This window comes from Xenopus tropicalis, chromosome 2, assembly GCF_000004195.4.
Source record: "Xenopus tropicalis strain Nigerian chromosome 2, UCB_Xtro_10.0, whole genome shotgun sequence".
NCBI classification, from domain to species: Eukaryota; Metazoa; Chordata; class Amphibia; order Anura; family Pipidae; genus Xenopus; species Xenopus tropicalis.
In genome coordinates this window covers 52,394,448-52,402,199 of record NC_030678.2, presented here as the reverse complement: position 1 = coordinate 52,402,199, position 7,752 = coordinate 52,394,448, and the positions used below count along the sequence as shown (strand labels likewise).

General features: G+C 41.3%; 1 pseudogene; it reads left to right on the top strand.

Annotated features, from left to right (window-relative positions):
• The first annotated feature begins 5,925 nt into the window (after positions 1-5,925).
• On the top strand, positions 5,926-6,823 carry LOC105946317 (annotated as a pseudogene).
• Positions 6,824-7,752: the final 929 nt, after the last annotated feature.

The following is a 7,752-nucleotide window of genomic DNA, read 5'->3' as shown; positions in this document are numbered from 1 at the left end:
CTTCTACCAACCATGTACATGTTAAGCAGGCACTCAATGAGCAGAGTTTTGGAAGACTGCGAGTTGAGTGCCTGCTCTAAATGTACACGGTTGGATGCCCTCCCTTAACTGAAGGCTCAGGGCAGTGCATCTGAGCCTCTTCTTTCCTGTAGTTATTTGGTCTACCTCTGGCATCTACCTCCTTTCTTTGGGTATCTCTTTAAATGTCTACTGAATGATAAGAAAGGTTAATGATCTCCTTCCCACTTCTCCCACCATCCATGTGCTGCATGTACTGTCAAGCATAATAAACAAAGGGTTTATTATACAGGAGGATAAACTGGGACATTTATGGGAATTTAATCTTCACTATACCTACAGTAGATGGTATGTGACATGCATACTAAAATAAAGAAATATATATGTGTGTGTGTGTCTCTCTCTCTCTCTCTCTCTCTCTCTCTCTCTCTCTCTCTCTCTATATATATATATATATATATATAAAACGAGAAAGGAGACTGCCGGCACTCACGAAATACCCGCTTTGGTTGCCTGGGTGCAGTGTTCAATCAGCATAAACAGAAAACATCCAGAAGCCGCACTCACAGGTCTTAAGTTGAGAAAACGAAATCTTTATTGCCAGGAGAGTGAACTAACGTTTCGGCTGTTACACCAGCCTTTGTCAAAGTTACAAACTTCAAGTACAAACAACCATAAATACAGTGAGTGGCGGGAAAATAAACAGGACGTGAAAAAACTTTGTGTGTGACGTGTGCATTAATCATGACGTGTGCCTCAGCGTGGCCAACCCACAAAAAACACATAAACAATAAACATTATTACAAATACGGATAAAAATAAAAATAAAAATAAAGATATGGTACTGACAGTACCGCGTCCACGGGTTATCACCCTAACAGTGCAATGTACGGGTATCACGGGACACAAGGGATTGGTCATAGGTATACAATAACGAGTGCAGACATATCTAAACGAATAATAACAACGAAATAGCAACACTTTATGTGTACACATCAAAATCGTTGAGCCAACACAGAAAAGACGGAAAGAAAGAACACGAGAGTCGGACAGCGCAAACAAACGCAGAAGACAGGACAGGGAAATGATCGATTACTGAGTGAGACGAAAAAAGAGGGTAAGTATATATATAGGGAAAGTAATCAAAAACAATACCCCTGTAGTGGCCCCATCAGCAGGGGACGTGTAGTAGTGGTGTGAGCAAAACGCTCAAGTGCCCAACCGGGAGTGAAGTGAGGGGGGTGAACTTGTGGTGCAGAATGAGATCAGGAGAACTATCGCTGAAAGTATTGCAGAGTGGCTCCATGGCAGGAAGGCTCTGGATGGTAAGGGTCATAAGGCTCAAAGAGATCTGTGCGCTCAGGCAAGAAACGGGCAACGACTGCGTGGCATAGAGTGAGCATACTCACAAGAGGAAGATGTTAAGCTGGAACCAAATAGGGTTGGTGTCGTAGCCTCGGGTGGGGGTCAGCTGATACTGTCGCTCAAAGTAGGTATAGGTGACGCGTCACATCGGTATCCCCTGTGTCCGTGCACCGGCCCCTAGGTACGTTGCGAACAGTAGTAGAGAGTAGAGGCAGGGGCTATTGTCATGGCCATTATTACGTATGAGGTAAAGACCAATCAACCACCTGGGCCGCGCCTGCACCGAGGGAGACTGGTCAGCAACATGTGGCACAGGCACCAGTGGCACAGCTCCAGGGCACGGACCAACATGACTTTCCTATTAAGTCCCTTTCCTCGATCAAAGCTAGCAAGGGTACCCGATATGGGTAGCTCTTAGCAAGAATATCATGCGGAAATATTATACGGCTCGAGTAACGTGTAGAGTCTTGAGCCTCCGGAAATGGTACATACGATGCCCTTTGTAGGCAATCAGTCACTGTGAGCCAGCCACCACCGTGTACGGTAGTACCTTACTGTACCACGGCCATGTCAAATCAGCATTAGGGAGCCACTCTAACTGCAAGCTAAAGCGTAGGAAATGGAGTGAACACGGTGAAGGAAACATGGGCAAACAGGGGACAAAGAGATACAGTGTAGCAAGTTCTGCAGTTGTGGCAAAACACAGTTTCTTGCCTGAGCGCACAGATCTCTTTGAGCCTTATGACCCTTACCATCCAGAGCCTTCCTGCCATGGAGCCACTCTGCAATACTTTCAGCGATAGTTCTCCTGATCTCATTCTGCACCACAAGTTCACCCCCCTCACTTCACTCCCGGTTGGGCACTTGAGCGTTTTGCTCACACCACTACTACACGTCCCCTGCTGATGGGGCCACTACAGGGGTATTGTTGTTGATTACTTTCCCTATATATATACTTACCCTCTTTTTTCGTCTCACTCAGTAATCGATCATTTCCCTGTCCTGTCTTCTGCGTTTGTTTGCGCTGTCCGACTCTCGTGTTCTTTCTTTCCGTCTTTTCTGTGTTGGCTCAACGATTTTGATGTGTACACATAAAGTGTTGCTATTTCGTTGTTATTATTCGTTTAGATATGTCTGCACTCGTTATTGTATACCTATGACCAATCCCTTGTGTCCCGTGATACCCGTACATTGCACTGTTAGGGTGATAACCCGTGGACGCGGTACTGTCAGTACCATATCTTTATTTTTATTTTTATTTTTATCCGTATTTGTAATAATGTTTATTGTTTATGTGTTTTTTGTGGGTTGGCCACGCTGAGGCACACGTCATGATTAATGCACACGTCACACACAAAGTTTTTTCACGTCCTGTTTATTTTCCCGCCACTCACTGTATTTATGGTTGTTTGTACTTGAAGTTTGTAACTTTGACAAAGGCTGGTGTAACAGCCGAAACGTTAGTTCACTCTCCTGGCAATAAAGATTTCGTTTTCTCAACTTAAGACCTGTGAGTGCGGCTTCTGGATGTTTTCTCTATATATATATATATATATATTGCGAGAAGACAGGCACTCACGTATAAGTAGGTCCAAGGGAGCCTGGGTGCAGTCCCAAAATAATAGATGGAGTAGCTGTAGAGAGAGTCCACACTCACAGGTCTTACAGAAAATGTAGAGGTTTTATTCAAATCAACATCTAACGTTTCGGCTGCATCCACAGCCTTTCTCAAAGACGAGATAAAGAAATAATTATATATATATATATATATAGAAAATAATCATCTGTGGCCAGCACACCCTTCAATGTTTATTGCAGATATATTGTTAAAACCAACGTTTCGGTCCTTGTTAGGACCTTTCTTCCTAACAAGGACCGAAACGTTGGTTTTAACAATATATCTGCAATAAAAAAAATTTTGATGAAACATTGAAGGGTGTGCTGGCCACAGATGATTATTTTCTATGCATGCATAATTTTGGCTAAGCACCCCGCAGAATATTGAGCCTTGGAGTGCGGACACCATTTGGATTGATATATATATATATATATGTATATATATATAAGAGATAAAGAAAACATAGCTTTCAGCTGCTAACAAAAATATGAACTCTACTGAACCTTATTCAATATACACTGAATTGTCAAATATGGGTTGGTCCAGGGTGTCCCTTTTGTTATGTACTAATAAGCATGCTTTTATTTATTTCACATTAAAAGTAAATAAGTGGTGGCAAAATAAGTGCCTACTGTGTTGCAGAACAGGCCTTTGATTATATTCATAGTGCATAAGAAGTAACATAGTTACACAGGGTTAAAAAAAGACCAGAGTACATCAAGTAAACCCAGCACACACAACCCACACCTACCAATCTATACACTCACATACATACACTATATATACAACCACTAGTACTAACTGTAGATATTAGTATCACAATAGCCTTGGATATTCTGATTGTTCAAGAACTCATCCAGGCCCCTCTTAAAGGCATTAACAGAATCTGCCATTACCACATCACTAGGAAGGGCATTCCCCAACCTCACTGCCCTCACCGTGAAAAACCACCTACGCTGCTTCAAATGGAAGCTCTGTTCCTCTAATCTATAGGGGTGACCTCTGGTGCGTTGATCATTTTTATGGGGAAAAAAGAACACCCCCTATCTGCCTATAATCCCCTCTAATGTATTTGTACAGAGCAATCATGTCCCCTCGCAAGCGCCTCTTTTCCAGAGAAAACAACCTCAACCTCGACAGTCTAACCTCATAGTTTAAATCTTCCATCCCCTTAACCAGTTTAGTTGCACGTCTCTGCATTAATATCCTTCTTAAAGGATACATTTTATATAAAGTTCATATTCAGTTATAATATTCATCCTCCCTCAAAATGTGAAATGATGCAGAAAGAAAGATGTTTTGAAAGCATTTTACCTCCTAAAACTGCCATTATATGAGAGCTGAAGAGACAACCACTCAAGCCTGAAGCCAGAGCAAAATGAGACATGGGAGTGTCCTTCAGTCTCCCACAGGAACTGGTCACAGCACTGACTGACAGGCTTTACTCAGCAGCAGCAGGGAAAACCCCTCCCTCCTTCTGTGTCTCTCTGCTTGTGCTGCTGCCAGAGAAGGGAAGGGGGGGGAGAGGAGCGAGTAGAGCAGGAACGGACTGTCTGTGAGCTCGCTAAGCCCCGCCCACTCTATGAATATTCACTTTAAGTAGGTGAGGGTGTCATAGAAGTCTATGAGGGCCGGCGGCTCTGAGCCAATATACTGAAGAGTCTAAACCGGAAGCTGGCATAAGGTCTGGGTAGAGCACAGTTTTCAAGCAGTTATGGACATATTTGAACCCAAAGGTAGTAAAATAAAAGCATTTCCTTCTATTTTACAGTTTTTTACATGGTTTAGTGCATTGTAAAAAATGATGCTATATATCCCCTTTAAGGACTGGAGCCCAAACTGCACTGCATACTCAAGGTGAGGCCTTACCAGGGACCTATAAAGGGGCAAAATTATGTTTTCATCCCTTGAGTCAATGCCCTTTTTTATACAAGACAGCACTTTATTTGCTTTAGTAGCCACAGAATGACATTGCCAGGAATTAGGCAACTTATTATCTACAAAAACCCCAGATCCTTCTCCATTAAGGAAACCCCCAACACACAACCATTTAGTTGATAGCTCGCGTTTATATTATTTCTACCAAAGTGCATAATTTGCACTTGTCCACACTGAACCTCATTTTCCAGTTTGCTGCCCAGTTTTCCAGTTTTGTCAAATCGCTCTGCAAAGCGGCAGCATCCTGCATGGAACTTATACTTTTGCACAATTTTGTGTCGTCAGCAAAAATAGAAACAGTACTCTCTATGCCCACCTCCAGGTCATTAATAAACAAGTTAAAAAGCAAAGGACCAAGGACTGAACCCTGATTGTTGATAGCTTGTATATATAAATTTGATAACCATCACTATAAAAAATAGTTTAATAAAGAATTCTGTTGGCTACCAGCACAGCCTAGCTTGGGTCTGTATTTTATGTTGGGTTGGCGCAAGTCACACGTGATTGATGATCTGTTCTTCTGGAGACGATGGAAATAGTATTGCATACAGGAGTCTTCCTCCGTGTTGCATTGTTTCTTGTTGATATAACCTCCAAAGCTTTCTCTATTGAAAATGATGGCTAGCAGCTGGGGAATAAGGTCAGAAAAGTGACGTAAAAGATACCGGATCACTGAGCCAGAATAATTGCATCCAATACCAGTTTTTCTCTTGAAATTGACTATCAGTTTGAATTTGCAGATGGCCTTATCTAATATTGAATCTTTATTACCGTAAGAACAGTATACAAAATTGACTAATAATTATCTATATTTAACTGCTAAACCATCATGAGTATAATTAAGAAATGCACATAGTTTAATATACTATTTTCTTCCTAGAACTGTATTATCGTGCAGGGAAAAATGTTTTTTGAATTAAATTTTAATGATAATCAACACATGAAATGAATTTACCTAGTTGCAAAGACTAAATTGGTAGCAGGACATGTTTTTCGGTGGCACAGCTCATATTCCAGAAAACGCACCCCAGTATTGCCCAGGTAGTGGTAGTACCGATGCTGGCAAGAGCCCTGCCTGCCAGGGATGCCTGAATCAAACAACATGCGCATCAGGAACTGTGTCAGGACCAGACTGAGCTATAGAAAAATTGACACCAGTTAAACACAAGATATTAGTTCTCTCTGGAAAGGGCAGTGTGGGCAAAAGTACATTTAGTGCCCACCTGGCACCTGGTTTGACACAGGATGAGGACGAAGAGGTGGCTTTGCTTGATGTGGACATCTGTGGACCATCAATTCCAAAAATTATGGATTTTGTTGTGTATTGACTGTTAATGTATGATCACTAGATGGCGCTGTTACATGTAAAAACTGATATGTGTCATTAATTGTTTCCCCTAGCATTGCCTGTCTCTCCTTCCTTCTAACTTGTTGGCAGAAGAGTTATGTCTGTTGGATTCTTGATTAGCAGTCCTGATGATGCTGTCATATGGAAAGGTCCTAAATAAAACTGAATGATCAAAAAGTTTTTGCTAGGTATAGACTGTTGGGAATTATCTGATAACAGATGAACACCTCTGTGGTACAATATCTCAGTGCAGCGGGAATTGATGGAACAGTAATCATTACTCAAGAGGTCTGACTTCAGGATGTCCAAAAAGAAATCAACTTCTGTCACAAAGTCAACTTCCCGTCATTATAGGTGAAGTGGAAAATATGAGCTGGTTTATTTGTCATAAATGTAAGAATGAATCTCAGATATTTCCACCAACTGCTGGGGAAGCAGATATGATGTGAACTCATCTCAATGTTTCTTTACTGGGTAAAGTCCCCTTAGATCCAAAGACAGGAAAGAGCTGTGCCACGGAAATCATTTATTACTAAAATTTCAGATTCACCAGCAACATTATCTTACAGAACAATAATCCACAAAATTCAGGACTATTGTGAGAAAAAGTGACTTGCTTTTCCTAATGGTATGGAGAATTCCTGCTAAGCAGTTTTGTACTTTGCCATAGATTACGGATTTTCACATTTTACCATTACCTTAAGAGAATTTCAGCTTTACCAAGCCACTCCTGCTGTATCCCTAAACTGGTATCTCAGACAGTAAATATAGCTATATTTTGCTATTTGGTAGCCCTATGTGGACTGGAAGCCTATATAAGGCTCTGTTAGGCTTTACACTGGGTTTTATGCAACCAAAACGTGCCTCCAAACCAGAAATTTAAAAATCGGCATCTGCTTTGAGGCCACCGGGAGCAACATCCAAGGGGTTGGTGCGCAACATGTTGCTCACGGACCACTGCTTGGGGATCACTGGGCTAGATTTACTAAAGGCTGCTAATGTTATTTAAGTGACCTCTGCACTGTGCATTTATTCCTGCCTAAGGAATTACGATACATATGTGGAATTCAAATACTCTATCAATGCATAGACTAGACAGTAATAATAATTAAATAATACTTATTATTGTTATTATAGATATTGGCTTATTATAATGGGCAACAGAAGAGGCTACACAATATTTTGTATCTTGGGACTGGCTACACATAGGTCTTGCTACATTAGCTATTGTGTGTGTTGTTCTTTAAGGTCTAATACACCATAAACACCGTAGCAGGAACTTAGAAAATCCTGTTTCACAGCAGTAAAGGTAGGTATAGGAGCAGTGTTTAAACCTAGCATGTGTGGAGGAAATCCTGCACAGTCGCTTCAAAAATATTTACTTTAATCACAGACCAGTTATTTTAGTATGCAGCTTGAATACTACCAGCCTAAGGATCTTCAGGCGTTCTGTAATAAAGGTTGC